The sequence below is a fragment of the Electrona antarctica genome (genome assembly GCF_951216825.1).
Source record: "Electrona antarctica genome assembly, chromosome: 5".
NCBI classification, from domain to species: Eukaryota; Metazoa; Chordata; class Actinopteri; order Myctophiformes; family Myctophidae; genus Electrona; species Electrona antarctica.
In genome coordinates, this window is record NC_136810.1 from 25161171 (window position 1) to 25178213 (window position 17043).

Sequence of the window (17043 nt, forward strand, 5' to 3'; positions counted from 1 at the left end):
TAGTCATATTTTAGTCATCTGAAATGTCTACCAAATATCATATCTACTAAATCTACAGTCTAAAAAACATTTTGCCAGGCCTTGATGGCATCATAATGGCAGACTACATTTGGTTGCATGCTGAAAATAGCTGATCAACAAGTATCACAACGCATCGCAGCGACACGTTGTGAGCTTGTAGATCTGCTATTTTCAGAGCGCAACACCCGAGCACAACCAAACATAAAATGACTTGTCTATTAGTTCTACGGGATCTCTTCTCCACTATTCCCCCCCCCCCCCCCCCCCCCAACCAACATTTTTGTTTAGTTATGATCTGTTGACGAAATTGTCATATATATTTAGTCTTAGTTTTAGTCATCATAGCTTCATTTTTATTTAGTTTTCTTCCGTGAAAAAAGGTAGTCGGCGGACATTTTCCGCCATACGTCATATGTCATAGTCTACGAAATTAGTTAGCATGGGCGTGGATGTGTTACCTTGACAACCAACAACCATAAGCTTCTCAAACCGACAGCTTGGAGATCAGCGAGACGCTGTAGCAAGGAGGTGCCTCACTGGAGCCTGCTGCTCTCCATCCCCTGCCAACACCACAGCCTTTGGCCAAAATGGACGGCTATTTAAAGGGGACACTTCGCCCAATGGGCAAGGATCAGTCAAGCAAGTAGGAACCTTTGCCCTGTGGCATGAGACCGGCTGGTAGAAATGAACTGGCAGGAAATGCAACCAGGATATGCCAGGATACCCCATTCATTTATGGACTACTGGGCAGCAGAGAGTTCGTTAATATTAATGTGTTCCATTCTGGCGATATCGCAGAGCTGGAGACATTCTGAGCGCATGCATTCACCAGGCAAACACAGCGGAGGGTTTGTTCCTCTGGGATGGAAATGCCTTTGAGAGGGAAGAAAACATTCTGGGAGACGGAAACTCACACTGTTTTGGAAAGAAATATGAGGTTGGGTGTAAATGTGGAGGGAATAACACGAGGGCTAGGAGCTAATAGATGGATTCAGGCCACGTTGAAAAGGAAAAGGTTTCTGACTCACCAGAGAAGAGTGAAATCCCCTATCTCCTCCTCGCTTGGTAGTTCTTCTTCTTCCTGCCTTTGTTGGTTTTCCCCAATCTCTGAATAAAAAAATAATAATGAAGGACATTAGTATTCATACTTCATACTTAGAGAGTTAGAGTACCAACAGCCAGACAGGATATTTTTTGCACAGGTACAGGCATAATCTTTCAGTGAATGTGTCCTGTTGACTTGAAGCATACAGAATGTTCTTGAAACACCCACTGCACAGTAAAGTCATCAGTGTTAATTAAAGAAAAGGGATTTTGGCGTTGAAGCATTCTCTGAGACGATAAACTAATCCAAACTGGCATCTGGGACACAAGAGATGGACGGACCTTGGGGGAGAGTATGTTTTATCTTGTGTTCTCCTCTCTTCTCTACTCATGCCCTCCCCTGTCCAGTCCCCTTGTCTCGTCTGATCTCCTCTCCTGCCCTCCCCTGTTCTGTCAATTACAATTACAATTCTCATGTCCCGTCCTCACCTGTCCTCCCCTGTCCTCCCTTATCCTCTCATCTCATAGCCTTCCCTCCCCTTTCCTATCCTATCCTCTTCTGTCCTCTCCTCTCATGTCCTCCCCTGTCCCCCTGTCCCCCTGTACTGTCCTGCCCTCCCCTATCCTCTCCTCTCATACCCTCCCCTGTCCCCCTGTACTGTCCTGCCCTCCCCTATCCTCTCCTCTCATACCCTCCCCTCCCCTTTCCTATCCTGTCCTCTCTGTTATGATATACCAGACTGGTGCCCGGCTGTAGAGCACAGAGTCGGTAACGATGGAAGTTGGAGATCCATGCCTCACCCGGCTATACAATATTACTGTCCACTACTGTATTGGAGGGACTGACTGTATGTGCAATATGATATGAGATGCGTGCTTGTTCCTGCTCGTTCTGTTCTTATCTTTGTTTCCATAATCTGTATAGGGATGTCATAGATCCACTTTTCTTACTGTATGTATATATGTATACAATAGTTGTGTTGGCATATGTTCTCCATGCCTGCGACTCAACGGATCCTCACCCACCACCCCTTGATTTGGATGGAGACTTCTAGAGACCTTATAGAACGGTCAACCTAAATCACAACACTCTCCTCTCATGCCCTTCAATCTCCTGTCGTCTCATCCCCCGTCCCGTCCTCCTGTCCCTTCTCTCCTCTCATCTCCTCTCATCTTATGCCCTCCGCTCCATGCCTCCTCTCTCCTCTACATGTATGCCTGTTCTTTTCGTGACTGGCCTGCCAGGGAAAGCGTGTTACATGAATGAATGGTGAGTTCAGGGACGTGCAGAGAGTGTTGGAGGGGCAGGGGCTGCAATCCCGTAAGAGGGCACTTTTGGACAAAAATAGCGAAAATAGCAGATCTACAAGGTTGCGCTATTTTCGGGGCGCAACCCAGCACTCTTTAGCTAGTGGAGATGCGGTGTGTATGGATTTCTAACCAAATATGTTCAACGCAAAATGCTGTGTTAAAGTTCAGGAGACTTCGGAAATAAACACCATTCTCCTGAATGCAGCCTTCCAGCCTGGCATGGAAAGGAGATGCATTTGCATTTATTTTACCACAGTACATGCTGCATTCGTGGTCTGGAGAGGGCAGTTGTTTTACAGACGGGTAAAAGGGCAGGGGCTGAAGCCCCCTTTGATGTCTATGTGTGCACGTGGTGTGCACGCTGGGTGAGTTTGTGACTCCAGGGCTCTAACCCAGAGAACTGTGTCACAGTGAAACGGTAACAGAGCCGGCAAGTATCAATGGCCAAAATGACCGAAGAAGTCAGAAGCCGATTCAATTTACTTCCTGCAAAGGCGTATTGACTTCAGTGGCTGCTCTAAATAAGAGAAGGCTTCATATGCCCATAGTTTACGCTCAGTTAAATATGCACATTGTTTTCCACAACGCTACGCAGATATAATTGGAAACATTCGTTTTGTTTCAAACAATCTCAGACAGCTGTGGCTTTTTAGACCGGTGCGTCTCAAAACTCAATTTGGATTTAACAGGGGTTGTCAAACATTTACATATTGTATTATGTTTCTGCTGCTGTAGAGCAGTGTTTCTCAAACCCACAGTTTGATATGCATTATACCACAGACCCCTATTTGATGATTTGTATATATCTGGGACCCAAATCAAAACACTGTAAAATCCTCAAGTGTTCATTTAAATCTGTGTGTACAAATGGAACCAAATGCACCCTTTACAATTTGTACACTGTCAGGAGAATTACAGTCCCAGTAAGGCAGTGGTTCCCAAAGTGGGGTCCCCCAGGGGTCCTTGAGGGAGTTCCAGGCGGTCCCCAGCTAAATGATAGTTTGGAACCAAATTGACCCTTATGGGTCTGTAACTCTGAGTGTACAAATGGAACCAAATGGACCCGTTTTAACATTGATTTTACAATATAAATTGGGGTCCCAGAGATAGGAATGCCATTAAATGGGGTTCAAACTGGGGGTCCTTGAAATTAAACGGGTTGAGAATCACTGCTAGAGCCGTAAAAATCTTCTCTTATGGGCGTCCCTGGCATATCTTTTCTAATGGGGGTCCGCAGGGCTAATGAGTGTCAATCTGGGGGTCCTTGACATGAAAAGGTTTGGGAACCACTGCAGTAAGGGACCCTTTGGTTCTAACAATCAATCATTTAGCTGCATGGGGACCCATGACTCATGATATCCCCGTATTTAGCTCTAGTAATAGAACCTTTCTACCTATTGATGAATAATCCTGTCTGCATGTGGGCAGACAGGCAGATCTAGCCATAAAACAGCATTTGAGGCTATAAGCTGAGCTCCTCAGTATGAATAAAACACCAACAAAATGACCTTTCCATATCCTCGGTCACTGTAGCGTCCAGGGGCTCATCCCATCAAACAGCTAGGCTGAGCTCCCTCTGTGACACCCAGCCAGCAAGCCAAGTGGTCAGGCAGGCAACCTCCAGCCCCCCCCAAGACATCAGAGAGCAGACCTGCACTTGGTCCAGCCCTGCTGCCATGGTGATAAGAGGGCTGGGGAGCTGCCGAGATTGAAAATAGCCTGAAAGCAGCCGCCGAGAGTGAGCAGGGAGGAGAGAGAGAGACTCACAAATAGCCTATACCCATCGAATACTGTCAAGTCGTATCATCAGTATTTAAATGATGAATGTAATATTGAATCCTATAAAATGTTATTCATGTGAAAAGAAAAATTGCCAGTGGCATCTTCACTCAGTTCCAGTCGCAATGTTGACAGACAAGTGAGTTAAATTTCAAGCTCAATATCAACAGTAAAAAAAACAGATTCAATGCACAATTCCTGCAACATGTCAAGCAAATTCTGCAAACATGTTGAGTTGGATTAGGGGGGAAAAGTATATAGCATTGGAGTCTGGAGACTGCATTAGGATTAAGCTGTCAAATCAGTTCCTATACTCAAGAAAACCTGGAGTGTTAAATGGACAGGACAGTAAGGCACAGGCAACCTTACAGCCAAGTGGTTAGTTAAGGTGCATACCAAACGGTTTCTTCTAATACCCGTGAGTCCATGGTTTGAAAAGGGACCATTTGCTTCATGTCACTCCCGTACTCACTCCCTCTATGATTCCTGTCTCTATCCAAAAAATAAACTCCCCCCCAAAATAACTTTAAAAACACCCACAGACTATTATGTGTACATGTACATTATCAGAGAGTTCAAATAACCTTCTGGATTTTTACCAGAAGTGTAAATTTAAGCCAGGAGTTAGCATACATCTAACAAGGCAGACTCAATAAGTCAAGTGAGACGTGTAGGGCTTCAGTGAACACAGTGTGAGGCCAGTCATGGTAGAGTATCCTCTGATGAGAACCTGTGTGTGTGTGTGTGTGTGTGTGTGTGTGTGTGTGTGTGTGTGTGTGTGTGTGTGTGTGTGTGTGTGTGTGTGTGTGTGTGTGTGTGTGTGTGTGTGTGTGTGTGTGTGTGTGATATAACTCTAAAGAGAGAAGAAAGCAGCACTATAGTAGGGCACCAATACATTGAGGGTAATTTCATTCGATCAATTGAGTATGAAGGACCCCAATGGAAACAAGCCAAAGGCTTTCTTGGGTTTGAATCCTCTTAGCAGACCTTGTATTGAACTGTACTTTCCTATGCTTTTTGTTAATAAAGTGTTAATAAAGTATTCAATTAATGAATGAATGAATGAATGAATGAATGGATCGATGGATGGATGAATGAATGAATGAACCAATCAATCATTTATACTTGGTTGAGAGCTGGTTTGATTGGTTGAAAGTACAGTTCAATACAAGGTCTGCTAAGACCTCGTTTTCATTGGGATCCTTTGGTACCTAATTCATCGAAACAATTAATGACAGACAAATATCCAATACTACGCAAATCATCATATAAACAGTTAGAAATCAAAAAGAAAAACATGTACAGTATACACATTTCAGGCAATGTTGACAGACAAGTGAGTTAAATTTCAAGCTCAATATCAACAGTAAAAAAAACAGATTCAATGCACAATTCCTGCAACATGTCAAGCAAATTCTGCAAACATGTTGAGTTGGATTAGGGGGGAAAAGTATATAGCATTGGAGTCTGGAGACTGCATTAGGATTAAGCTGTCAAATCAGTTCCTATACTCAAGAAAACCTGGAGTGTTAAATGGACAGGACAGTAAGGCACAGGCAACCTTACAGCCAAGTGGTTAGTTAAGGTGCATACCAAACGGTTTCTTCTAATTCCCGTGAGTCCATGGTTTGAAAAGGGACCATTTGCTTCATGTCACTCCCGTACTCACTCCCTCTATGATTCCTGTCTCTATCCAAAAAATAAACTCCCCCCCAAAATAACTTTAAAAACACCCACAGACTATTATGTGTACATGTACATTATCAGAGAGTTCAAATAACCTTCTGGATTTTTACCAGAAGTGTAAATTTAAGCCAGGAGTTAGCATACATCTAACAAGGCAGACTTAATAAGTCAAGTGAGACGTGTAGGGCTTCAGTGAACACAGTGTGAGGCCAGTCATGGTAGAGTATCCTCTGATGAGAACCTGTGTGTGTGTGTGTGTGTGTGTGTGTGTGTGTGTGTGTGTGTGTGTGTGTGTGTGTGTGTGTGTGTGTGTGTGTGTGTGTGTGTGTGTGTGTGTGTGTGTGTGTGTGATATAACTCTAAAGAGAGAAGAAAGCAGCACTATAGTAGGGCACCAATACATTGAGGGTAATTTCATTCGATCAATTGAGTATGAAGGACCCCAATGGAAACAAGCCAAAGGCTTTCTTGGGTTTGAATCCTCTTAGCAGACCTTGTATTGAACTGTACTTTCCTATGCTTTTTGTTAATAAAGTGTTAATAAAGTATTCAATGAATGAATGAATGAATGAATGAATGAATGGATGGATGGATGGATGGATGGATGAATGAATGAATGAACCAATCAATCATTTATACTTGGTTGAGAGCTGGTTTGATTGGTTGAAAGTACAGTTCAATACAAGGTCTGCTAAGACCTCGTTTTCATTGGGATCCTTTGGTACCTAATTCATCGAAACAATTAATGACAGACAAATATCCAATACTACGCAAATCATCATATAAACAGTTAGAAATCAAAAAGAAAAACATGTACAGTATACACATTTCAGGCAGGGAGGGGGGGTAGGTGGGCTTTGACTTTTTACAGGGGAGTAGGGATTTACTGTTGTTTAAGACTGGTGTCGTAGTTAGTATACCTGAATTAGCAGATCTACAAGCTGAAAGCCCCCATGCCACGCTGCCTGTGAAGCATGTATTGCATGCTAAACAATATATTTGTGTTTTTGTCCTTGAACACTGGACCACTGGACCATTAATTGAAGTTGCAAAGGGCAGATATGACAAATAACCTAAATATACAAAGAAACTTACATACTTTCAAATAAACATGAAAAGTGGAAATATAATATATATAAATATATAATATAACTAGAAAAAGTGCCCTTCCGGGCACATGTCTCCACCAGGAGGATAGGAGTGTGTGTGATGTTTGGCAAAATGTTTAGGAGGATGTTTCTTTTTATTTGTTTTTGCAACAATTTTCTTCATTTTGTTGAGGAAATGCAGAGCCAGATCACTCTGAGGATAGAATTCTGGATGAGCAGGACATGTGCAGCATTTTGTACAAAACGGGCCACTCCTGAAAACTTTGGAAGGCAATCTTAGCCAATCAGTGTACAATCTGAGAAATCCAACAGACTCGTCTTGATCACATGACTACAGAGATCATGTGTACCGATTGCCATTTCTTCATACGCCTTTGATGGCAATTGGATGATTTGAGGCATTTTGTTCCAAAAATGTGTTTTGCAAAAATCAACCTGTTGGTGGCGCTATAACAGGCCAATGTGAAAAGGGTGGGATATATTCCTCAGCCTAGTAAGAAAATGTGTGAAAGATTTCACGTAAATTGCATGCTGCGTTCATGATTTGAGGCTTTTGTTCAAAACGGGGCAATCTTGCAAACTGTGAAAGCCAATTATAGCCAATTAGGATGGAATATGAAATATCGGACAGATCCAACTTGAGCACATGACCATAGAGATACTGTGTAACGATTTGTGATTTTTGGACAGAATCTGGAGGAGTAATATCAAAAAATGTGTTTTACAAAAGTCGGCCTCCTGGTGGCGCTATAAAAGGCAGATGCGGAAAATGCAGGTCAAAGGTTTGTCCGTGGCCTCTAGGGAGTGTGCATGCAACGTTTCACGCAGATCGGTGCAGTTTTAGGTAAAAAATGTGAAAAGCTGCCTCATGGTGGCGCTATAACAGGCCGTTCTGGAAAATGTGGGGCAGAGGTTCATCGTTGGCATCCAGGGAGTGTGTGTGCAAAGTTTGGCATCGACCGGGTTAACGGTGCCGGAGATTAGCTGGTAACGGACGGACGGAAGGACGGACGGACGGACGGACGGACGGACGGACACACGGATGGAGTGCAAAACATACTCTCTCACCATGCCTTCGGCCTGGTGGAGACAATAATATAAGATCTGCATTGCGACATGTGAGCGTGTAGATCTGATGTAGATCTGATTCACACTATTTTTGAAAATGTTTGAAAATGTATGAACATTTTTCAACATGGAAACGATCAGGACAATTATGCAAAAATAATTGTGAAAATAATTGCAATTTAGGAAATTATGAAATAATTGTGACAGGCCTTGACCATGTAGCTCTGCTATTTCAGCGAGCAGCCAGGGTAAAAGTCAGGCATTACTAGACTCCTGGGTAATGAGAGGCAGAACATCGCTGCAGATGTAACGCTCTCCCAATGAATCGTTACCGCCAAAGAGGGGAGAAATAATTAGAGCCCCCCGATCGAGCGTGAATGGCGATGCATTTACACTGGGAGACAAGTGACACCAGAAGACAGAGAGCTGTGCTTTAAAAAACATCAGAAGGATAATAAGTTGAGATTCAGCAGGATATCTGTGGCATCATGCTAATAGTATATGGCAATGAGAAAACGCAAGCTATTGAAAAATGTGAAGTGGAGGATTTTCCAACAGTTAATGGTCTCTCAAAAGTCTCCAGAGGATATTTATTTTGTGAGCAACTGCAATACCTTTCCTGAAGAGACCTAGAAAACTGTCTGCACTTTCTGTAACACAGCGAACTACAGTACAGTGCGATAAGCACAAGAGAGCTATACCTCACCTTTATCTCTGCATGTGTCAGCAAAGAGCAAACTCGCTGGTATCTTGGTAAGTGACAACAAAGTTATGTCCTCATATTCCCAGCGGCTGTGTATTCCACGATGTCACATCTAGTGTGACTGAGTGACAGTGAGAGAGGGTCTGTTTCGCTCTCGCAGCCAAGCCCCCAAACACACACATGCTCACCCCAGCAAACCCCTCCCTCCCTGTAACAGCCCCCCCCCCCCCCACCACCACCACCACCACCACCACCACCTCCCCTTCTCTCACAGTGGGATTAAAACAACCTTTTGTCTCTTTACAATAGGGGTTAAACATTTCCTGGTATCAGATGAACGCTAGTATAGTCCACAATGTTACTGGGTGGTTTGGACCAATTTCTACAGAAGCTCTCAATCCTCTGCGTGTGTATGTGTGTGTGTGTGTGTGTGTGTGTGTGGGGGGGGGGGGGGGGGGGGATAGATTCCCAGTAGAAGTATAAGAAGAAGCAACTGTCAAACTGTAAATGGAGGGGGGTGACAGAGTGTGGCACCCTGCTAGAATTATTGAGCAAACGCTTGGAAAGGTCTGCGCTTTAAAATGCCGTGCCGAATCAAATGGCACTTGGATTATATGTTTGCTCAAGTGAATCCCAAGTGAAGCTTTCAAGTTGTTCTGGTAGAGGGCGGGGAAAGGTAGAGCGGGACCAGCAGAAATTAAGCAAATGAAAGGAAAAAGCCTGAGGGCAAAACGTAGTGCACTTCCTTTCCCACTCAGTGTGAAGCTGAGAGAGAAAGTGTTCACCTCCACTCCACAGATGTCCCATGCAATTCAATCTCTCTGACTTTTAGAGAAGGGAGGTTTATTTATTGCAGACTCCTCGTCGGTACTATTGCCGCCCGTTATTGAGAATACATGTGGAAAAAGGGCCTTTTGATGTCCCTTAGCTATGGTTGTGGCTGACAACAATGGTGGGAGCGATCCTATTGAAAGAGTCACTATTCTCTGTCCCTGGACCTGAATAATGTCCCTCTTGCCACAAAAGCACAGAAAATGTAACATAATCTCCCTCAAAGCACATTGTCCATCACATACAACAACAATGTTGGCCAGTTCTCAAAATACCTTTTTTTTTGTTCTAGATTGTTATCAATGGTTTAGTGTTCCTCCAGTTTGGGAATAGGCCACTTAATACTTCCACAAAGGCACATATGACTTACTTTGTATATATCAGTGGCACGCACATGGCCAATGGCTTCGTTGCACGGTCACCGTCACATATTGCTTGTGTCATTTCTCCCCACCAATTCCCATGATGACATGCAAGCGTCCAGCCTGTCCAGGTTCTCAAACAGAGAGAGAGCCCAGACATGGAATGTGCTGGAATGTTGCCTTTTAACACGACACTGAATAGCATGGGAAATGGCTTCCATCTGCACATATTATGCGCAGACATAATTCAACACATTAAAGCTTTCTCAAACGTCGCCGCATGCGTGCCCATTAGTTTAAAAAATGTATCATAAATAAAAGCATTCATGGTGGCAGACATCTTTCATAAAGATGATGGATAGTGGCGAGGACCGAGGTATATGGATTATGCTATGAAATGAATGAAAGGGCCTATATTTCATTGAGTGAGGGGCGTGATTGACCAAGTCTAATGGGCATTATTTCTGCACACTGACTCTGTTGAAGAGAGACACTGGGCGATCCCCGACGGCCCATTGGTTCTTCAGACTCACACTGGGATAGGACGGGAACCCTCCCTGTGCTTTGTCACGCCACCAATAGAAGAACAATATTTCAATGGCAACTGCATATTTCAATGGCAACTTTTAACAGAACAAAGTTCACGCTACCACTCTGGGCTAAGCCCTCCTAACTAGCACGGCACACTGGGAAGGGTGTTTTGGCACACATATTTTTGTGTGCCCAAACACCAGTGTGAGTGTGTGTGTGTGTGTGTGTGTGTGTGTGTGTGTGTGTGTGTGTGTGTGTGTGTGTGTGGGGGGGGGTGTGTGTGTGTGTGTGCCTGCGCATGTGTGTCGGTGTTTGATTGTGTGAATGTTGTGCACGTGCATCTGAGCACCAGTGTGTGTGTGTGTGCCTCTCTCCTTCTCTCAGTATGTAAGAAAAAAGACTCCTTTGGCATTTCCCATTCACATTATTTGAATGGAAGTGAAATATGATTGGCTTGGCTGGAGAATAAGGGGCTGAGTTCCCAAGGCCATCGAGACCGGGTGGGGGACACTTGTGGGATACTTCACTTATTGTCAATTCAAGAATGAAAAGGACAAGTATGGAATGATTTAGGGCCCTCAAATAGTTTACTCATTACGGACAAATGCCTGCATCCTAACCCCAATTTTCTACGCCTGTTTGTTTGATTTGTCCAAACATTTGTAATTATTGTTCCGTCACAACATGTTCGCCCACCCAGCGATTTGTGTCATATCAATAAACTGTTTAATTGCGTCTCAGTCTCTACCAAGCGATTAAAGCCAACAATACGTGAATAAACAGAGCAACGCTATCCTCAGGCAGTTTGATTATCACACAATTGCCCCTGTTCTGTGCTAATATACATTTGAGTCTGGTTAACTCTGGCTGAACCCTTTCTGCACAATAACATTGAGGGTGATTACTCACTGGGCTCTGTGATGCTGTCACATCATTCAGTGACTAGGCTGTCAGAAATGTTGAGCTTAATTTATACTCAATACTAGATAGACGGTTGCTTAAAGCGCTTGCTTAAAGCAAGGGATCCCAAGGGCTCCATTTTCGTCACCGCTAAACCCCTTATCCCTAAACTTCTTTGCCTTTTTTTACTATTTTGCTAAACATTTTTAAATAGTTAAAATGGCCAGTCGACAAGCTCACAACGTGTCAATGTAGATTGGCTGGTTGAACTATTCAAAAATGTTTTGCAAAATAGTAAAAAAAGGCAAAGAAGTTTAGGGATAAGGGGTTTAGCGGTGACGAAAATGGAGCCCCAAATGTTTTCAGGCCGCGACCCTCCAAAATAATCATATTTGAACAGGGGACCCCCTACCCTGACAACCCTGTAGACATGCATTACATTCAGTTTGACTCTGTTCCATAGATGAATATTGTGGAAATAGCCAGACTACAAGCTCACAACGACTCGCACTGCGAGGTGTTGTGAGTGTCTAACTTCACAATGTTTGCCTCTTACGTAATATCTGACAATTTGGCCAAAATGTCAGTACTTAAATTGTGACTATATAGAAATGTGCAGATACCCTGTATGCACTTATACCGTATGTAGGTTAGTCTATACTAGAGTGAGAAAACAACGTTGCACATTAAGCTAATCATAGTTTACATAAGAATGTCATATTTGAACACGCTGGCATTTAGAGTATTTGGGCGTTCTGATGACACAGCCATCTGATTCACCTTGGGGACAATGGAGGAAAACAAAAAAGGTCGGCTTCTTAAGGGAATTTACATGAATTACAGAAAAAGGCCCGTAGAGACGGCCGCGACCTCTGCTCAGCTTTTTGAAACTAAACAAGACCCCGATCCCGCCCCCGAACACACACACACCCACACACACACACACACACACTGTGCAAAAAGTACACATGCACTGTTACAAATACACATACTGTCACAAAAACAAACACTCACGCATGCATGCGCACACACACACACACACACACACACACACACACACACACACACACACACACACACACACACACACACACACACACACACACCACACACACACCACACACCACACACACACACACACACACACACACACACACACACACACACACGAAGAATAGTGCACATGGTTTCCATGGAGCCATGGGACTCGCTGACAGGGAGTGAAGTGTTAACACGCTCACACACAACAGAGAGGGAGATGGAGAGAATGAAAGAGAGAAGGACAGAATAAGAAGACAGAGCAAGTGCAGTAAAACACAAAGAAGTAGTAGAATGGGGAAGATTTACCACCCACAGGCAACCGACCCTCCCTGAGGTTAAGGACTTAGTATTGTCCTGTATCGTATTTCTCTCCAGTCCAAAGAGGCGAGTTAATGCAACTCAAACACTACATTGTTCAAACTAGGTGGTACGTACCGCAACGCATCAAGAGTATTATTCTTTTTTAATTTTTTCCACAAACTTGTTGACAGAATTGGTCTCGAATATTAACATAGGTATGCAACTTCATTGGTACTGGTCTCGAATATTAACATAGGTATGCAACTTCATTGCTCGAAGGTGTTGCAATTGCTTAAAAGAAAAGATTTTCAAGCTTGAAGGCGAGTTCTTGTCGAGTATAAATTGGCCCTAAGCCAGTCAACAAAATGCTCTTACCATGCCATTTAGCCATTTATTTTTTACCTATTAATTTCTCCCAATGTAGTTGTTATGCCAATTATTCCTACCCACACAATTGTGTGTTTTACCAGTTTCCACTTCTATTGTACCCTACTGCCTGGTTCACCTGCCCGTGAGCCCCCACCTGGATGACGTAGTGCCTCCGTCCTAGCTCCCATTCCCATAATTGTCTACCATTGAGTGGTAGACAATTAGATTACCCCTAGCTTGCCATTTTTGTTAGATTACCAATGCGTGTTGGCTTAACATGCATGAGTACACTAATATATCGAGCGTCCACCTCAGAGAAAGTACCAGCTGTAAACATGGGGGGTGGATGCAGGGGGGGGGGGGGTGGAGTGGTTCCAAGTCATTTCTGGGTGTTGCACAGAGGAAAGGAAGGGGGGTGTTGGCCTGCTGGGTCGCTCCAGCCATCTATATGCTCCACGCTGTCACCAATAAGAAGATCATCCATGCTCTAGCGAACAGTGAGCGAACACACACACACACACACACACGAACGCACACACACACACACGAACGCACACAAACACACGCACACACACACACACACACACACACACACACACACACACACACACACACACACACACACACACACACACACACACACACACACACACACACACACCTATACCTTCCTCTTTCTCAGTATGTACATGTGTGCTGATCCATATGTGTCCACAGAAGGTGTAGTGTGTGTGTGTGTGTGTGTGTGTGTGTGTGTGTGTGTGTGTGTGTGTGTGTGTGTGTGTGTCCTGTGCTTCCCCCACCAGGACCAATTGTTATTCACACTAGTCTTTGTGCGATCGATGCTGCATGGCGAGCATCGTCCGTCCGTTTATTATCCTTGTCAGGACGATGCAGCGCACGGACACCAGCACAAACACCAGCACAAACACCCTGTCCCACCTTTAACTAACGGTTAACACACGCACGCACGCACGCACGCACGCACGCACGCACGCACGCACGCACGGGCACAAATACACACACACACACACACAAAAAAGTAAATCTCAAACTTTTAAATTTACAACAGCTATCATTGTTTGTGATTCTGCAACATGCCTATTTCCTGTATTGTATCAGACTGGATAAAAAAGACCATTTGGGTTGAAAACGTTGTGAAGCTGATACATTTTGTACTGGGATCTAAGACCCTGCCTTCTCCGGTGTACTGTACATATTGTAGTTCAGTACCTGTAGTGTACATTCTTTTTGGGATGTGTGTATGCTTCCCTTTGGACTCAATTTCAAGGACTCCCATAACTCTGACAGTATGTTTTAACTTTTAAGTACATTATTTGTCTATGGGACCCTACTGGCAACTACTGGCAATAGCAGGCGAAGAGGCGATATTCGAAAAGTGGGCGGAGGAACGTCGTTCAAAAACATGAAAATATATTATCTTTTGGACAACATCGTCCGGCGACAGCCAATCAAATTCATGTGTTGCTTTGATTACCCTCCATGAACGAATGAACGAAATTAATGACGAATGACGCCCACCAGGAGATTCTTATCGCCCAAAGTTGCTGCTGTTTATCCGCTGTTAAAACGTAGGGCTAGACTGTACAAAAATGTGTACACTCTCAGAGTTACAGCCCCCCCCCCCCCCCCCCCCACACACACACACACACTGAGCTATATTTTATCAATTGAAAAATGTTGTGGAGTCTTGATACATTTAGGTCTGACCAGAGTAGGGATAAATTCCACTGACAATACAAATTAATGACGAGAAGGTGGTGATGTCACCTTTTAGATATATTGTTTACAAACAATGCATAACCCTTAGACAGACGTCCATAATCATAGCCCTGTTTACGACCTTGTTGTCTCCATCCAGTTCATAACAAATATTTCAGGGCCCCATCATCATTTATCATAGTTCTGTCGCCACTTTCATACAGTCTCTGCCCCAGTTTGCTAGGCGTGATATTGTTGGACAATGTTTTGGGTAAAGTGCCTACAGTTGCCTCGATATCAGCCATTGGTATGAAAACATAACTGATAGGAACTGTGCAGCTCAATTAACTATAGGTGAACACAAGTGGTCTAATAACAACAACAATGTGATGACATCTTCCTCCTTAAAAACGATGGATTCATCAAATAATTAGTGTTTTGTTTTTCTTCTTACTAATTATTTGATCGTTTTGTCACAACAAGAATGGAAAGGAACTGGAATTGGCTAAAGGATTTTAAAGGGTATTTCACTCATTTACTAAGATGTATAATATAATACTGATTCATTTGGTCATATCTTAAAGTGACAACTACTAAAGTTAGACGTTCTAAGATTCCTTTGGGCATTCTTACATTTATTGAGTATAGTAATATTTAAAAGTGTTTATTATATATTTTTCCATCATCAACTCCCGAATCGAAACCTGTTCATTAGTAAACAATGACAGCTGACGGAGGATATGTGGGTGAATGCTAGAACCCAGAGGGTTCCATCCTTGAAGAGCCTGATTGTGCCAGCAGGGAGGGAAGTGCCCCTGCTCTCCGTCACCCAACCACGCTGTGTCCAGCCATCACACCACCTGTTTCCTCACCACGCTCTCACTGCCCGCATGCTCATACAGTATGTGCACATACTGTATGAATGTATGGCATGCGCACGCACGCACGCACGCACGCACGCACGCACGCACGCACGCACGCATGCACGCACGCACAGATAATTTTCAAACTCCATACACAACAGAATGCTAATGGATTTCTCATGTTTTTTATGAAATATGATGGCTGTGCGAGTGTGTGACAGTGTAACCAGATCAGTCTACCACTCAGCAAAGTGTCATGTGAACAGACAGAGGTAAAGTAATACGCATGTTATGCTTTGCACTCTGCAGCCTCCATAACAAGGTAATGCACAATGCATCATCTTTGGAGATAAAGACAATTTTACAGATATTTACATACCGTATGTTATCGCATCTGCTGCTATTTAACTTCTGATATTAATTAGATCCGTTTTTTTTCTGCCTGTATCTCTTTCCACCTTTCTCGAAACTTTTTAATAGCTTGTAAAAATGTGATGTAACAATAAAGTGTTGAGTTAAATGGTTCAAGCTGCAATCCGGGAACTTATTTTAATGAACAAAACGTTATTTTACCAATGAGTATGGTAGAGTATGTTTATATAATATACTAACACATCTACAGTGGTTAGAGCTAGAGGTGGTCTCCCTACTTTTAGACTCTGGTGTCGGGGGTTGGACACCTACTAGTAGACTTGTTGGCACTGAAGCTCATGAGCGTAAATATCTCCCCTGGCCAAGCATAATGGTCTCCCTCTTACGAGCTCGGCTACAAATGTGTTCTCCCACGCAGGAGACCTGGGATCGAATCCTGGGAAGACATGAAACATACGGAAGGCAGCTTTAAACCAGCACCAGAAACACTGAATTTGTTTTCTGAGCGCTCTCTCTCACATATCAGTCAAAAATAAAAAAAGACAAAAACAAAAATCCAACATCAATGAATCAATGATCAAAACAAAGCGGCATTTTCACAGTCAATAGCCGATCTGTTTTCACTGACATCGTTGAGGACAGTTAAAGATATGGCCATCTGTCCTTTTTTGTCTCCAACTCCTCTGTTGATGTCTAATCCATATCTTGCTAGTGAAGTAGTGATGAATCGATAGGAAACCCGACCAAGAAAAAAGACCTAGATACTGTGCAGTGTGCACTGGTGCTACAATAGAGTGATGAAAGACCGACACGCACGCACACACACACATTAACCCATATACTGCCTCCTGCTGGACGCAGAGCCAACCGCAGACTGCCGAGCCGATTTCAATGTAGCACACGCTGGACTGACATCCTGTCTGGGCGTCCATCTTTAATGCTAAATAAATAGCGTCAATGCTAGCGAGCTAAAATGAAGCCATCTCTAGAAAGCGCCAATGTTTCCATCTAAACCACCGGATAATCAGCAAA

At 43.5% G+C, this 17043-nt stretch overlaps 1 protein-coding gene across 2 annotated transcripts in view; it reads right to left on the reverse strand.

Moving 5' to 3' along the window:
* Nucleotides 1–17043, reverse strand: part of LOC306923624 (neuronal cell adhesion molecule-like) — a 111588-nt gene that overhangs the window by 65142 nt on the left and 29403 nt on the right. The window contains exons 1-2 of one of the 2 annotated variants that reach the window (XM_079501823.1): nt 8724–8819; nt 1050–1128 (exon numbers count right to left, since the gene is read on the reverse strand). The gene's annotated coding sequence lies outside the window, so the exon portion shown is untranslated. Of the gene's footprint in view, nt 1–1049; nt 1129–8723; nt 8820–17043 lie in introns of those variants that run through there. The other variant, XM_079501822.1, reaches the window with a different exon arrangement.